This window comes from Macrotis lagotis, chromosome X (genome assembly GCF_037893015.1).
Source record: "Macrotis lagotis isolate mMagLag1 chromosome X, bilby.v1.9.chrom.fasta, whole genome shotgun sequence".
In the NCBI taxonomy this organism is placed as follows: Eukaryota; Metazoa; Chordata; class Mammalia; order Peramelemorphia; family Peramelidae; genus Macrotis; species Macrotis lagotis.
The window spans coordinates 242,396,321-242,399,387 of record NC_133666.1 but is presented as its reverse complement, the minus strand read 5'-3'; the positions used below and the strand labels follow the sequence as shown (position 1 = coordinate 242,399,387).

Below are 3,067 nucleotides of genomic sequence, written 5' to 3'. Positions count from 1 at the left end.
GCATTGAAGCACAAGATAGATATATAATGATCAGGTCAGGAATCCCTTTACACAGTCACAATAGGCCTTGCCCTGAGATAATTAATCATGATTCTAGACACTTACAATTTTCAAAGCACTTTACAAATACTGGTTAATGAATCCCTAGCTCCTGGGGAAATTACATAGCATCCCTGGGTGAGGGGGTGCCTTGTTTCATTTATTCTTGGGTTCAGATGGGGAAAACAAAAGAAAAGCAACTTGTTGCTGAGGGGGGAACTGCCAATCATGAATAAAAATATGCATTCAATTTTTGACCTGCATTTCTGAGGTCATTGAGCCAAACTCTGTTTCTTCATCTGTAGTGGGGATACTATATTTGTTCCCTACTTTTTCTCAAATTGTGAGATATATATATATATATATATATATATATATATATATATATATATAGGCTACTTGATTCTGAAGAGGAGCTGGTGAAGAAAAGAGATTTCTAATAAATTTCTCATCCAGATCTCTGTGAATCCTGAGGAACCAGGTGGACTTAAAATGTTTTGTGGGATCCCAGCAGCAGCAGATCACTTTTCCCAGGGTCAGTCATTCTTTCAGGTCACTGGAATAATGAAAGCAATAATTATATTAATAATAATAGCAACAACATTTATATATCATATTATACACATACACACTCACACATATATACATATATTTCACAGTCCAGCACTACTGTCCTAAGTTCTTTATAATTATTATCTTATTTGATGCTCACAATAACCAGGAGAATAAATGCTATATTATCCCCATTTTACTGATGAGGAAACAGAGACTGAAATTTGCCCAAGTTATGACCTGCATAAGTTAGTATGTGTCTGAGGTCACATTTGAACTCAGGTCTTCCTGACTCCAAGCCTGAAACTCTACCTAGCTGCCCCACCACCTCCAATACAACCCAAATAGTACCTACCCTTCCCATATGGCATTTATTGATGCCTACTATATGCTAGACACTATTCTAAGATATTTACAAATATTACCTCATTTGATTCCTACAATTTATAGATGGGGAAACTGAGGCAAATAATAATAATAATGTTTGTCCTTCATTCTTGAAGGAGACCATGACATCAGGGAGGTGATACCATGACAAGCATGTGAATTGAATTTGAATGAGGGGATGGTGTGCTATATCTCATTTTCTCCTTCAGAGTCATTTAAGATCCAGTGGCCAGATATGAATCAGGACGTCTGAGGCAAACAGAGGTTAAATGACTCACTGAAAATCACTCAATAAGTGAGGCTGAATTTGAACTCAGATCTTCCTGTCTCCAGACCCAGAGCTGTATCCTCTGTTCAATAAGCATGTATTAATTTCAACTGAATTGTGGCTGGAGCTAATTAAATAGTAATTCATAATTTGCCAATTGCTGTATATACATTATGATATTAGAATCTTATGCCAGTACCTGAATTCATTCAAGTGTCATCTCTGACACACTGTGACCCGGCCCAAGTCTCTGGGTCACTGAAGACTCTGAGCTGCAAAGTCCTGATCTGCTTTGGTAATTGGGAATTTCCTCACTGGGAACTCCAAAAGCCGATGCACTCACCCGTCTGGATCGAAACAAAAACCAATTCAAGTAATCCGTGTTTTACAAAAGAAGAACCAGAGAAGATAAGCTACTTTGGCCAGGGTTCATATCTAGGGCCGAAACTTTAGCCCAGGGCTCCTGGCTTGCCAGTCTGGGGTTCATCCGCCCAATACCAAACTGGCTTAAGTTAATACTGCCTTTTATCACGAATCATATAAATCTCTAAAAGTAGCTTTCTGTGGTCAAAAGCATCCCCAAACAGATCCCTGATTCATTTAACTTTTGCAATGGGAAACCAAAACTTGAAAAGGGCTTCTCGTCTTCTCCCAAGACCTTAAGTTTAGGGAATCAGAGGGATACTAGTCCCCCAAAACCCCCCCTTGCTATCCCCATCTTTGCTCTACCCTCCCCCATCCCCACCCCAACCGCAGCTGCAGATGCCTCTTTGAAAGTCCCAAAGGGAGGAGATCAAGAATGAAGAGACTAGAGGTGGTCCAGCTTCAGCCTCACAGAAGAGAGAGGGAGGCCTTGCTGCAGCATTGTGATTTTAAGAGAGTGGCCATGGTCACCTTGCTTTCCGCGGCGGGAGCAAGGTGTGTGCCGGGTCGGGCTCACGAAGAGAGCCCGGGAGGGCCGCCAGTCTGCCGCTTCTCAGGTAAGACTAGCCGTTCCCCAAACTCGACTCCTCCGGCGCTTCCAGGGCTCTTCCCCGAACTTATGGGAAAAGCTGGAAAATCCTGGGATCTGGGAGTCCCAGAAAGAGGAGGGTGGAGAAAGATGTTGTGCCAAGGTCTCCAGCGAAGACTGCCTGAAGTTTTCTTTTCGTGGCTTTTAAACTGATTGTGTCCATTACTGAAAGGCATAGTGTACAGTGGGCAAGGGGAAAGAACACAGGGCTTAGGTTGAATCTGGGTTCTAGGGTCACTCCTTGGAAAGCTATTTAATCTCTTTGAGTTTCCTCATTTGTAAAATAATAGTTCATTTCTGTATATAGCTCTATGTGGGCAAAGTCCTTTCTGGAATAAGGGGAAAACTTGAAGTGGATACTGTAAGAAATATTATTAACCATATTTTACATAGGAGACTATGACTTGGCCCAGATGGCACAATCAATTATGTGACAGCACCAATACCCCTAAGTCAGGATTTGAACCTATATTCAATACTTCCACAGGAAGGGGCAGCATATTTCAAAGGGGTATGCAAATATTTATTGAATAAGTAATCATAAAGAATATTTTTATTCATCAATTTAAACTGAAACTGAAATTTTAAAAAATAATAGATTAACTACAAATACATAAACAAAAAGTCTCAAAAAAACTGTTTGAGACATTAGAATGTGCCTGGGGTACATTTGGCACATCCTGTACCAGGCCTTTTATTATTCCACCCTGGAAAACAATAACACATAAGCTGTTCTTACTCATAGATTTATTGTGAGAACAAAATAACATAATGTGATGTTTTTGGAGACTGTAAATTAATGTACAGCT

The 3,067-nt window shown here is 40.3% G+C and overlaps 1 long non-coding RNA gene across 1 annotated transcript; it reads right to left on the bottom strand.

Moving 5' to 3' along the window:
- Positions 1 to 503: 503 nt before the first annotated feature.
- LOC141502781 (uncharacterized) lies at positions 504 to 2,355 on the bottom strand. Its single transcript, XR_012472651.1, has 3 exons — positions 2,141 to 2,355; positions 1,446 to 1,593; positions 504 to 595 (listed from the first exon to the last, which is right to left on the bottom strand). It is a non-coding gene; the product is annotated as an uncharacterized LOC141502781 (long non-coding RNA).
- Positions 2,356 to 3,067: the final 712 nt, after the last annotated feature.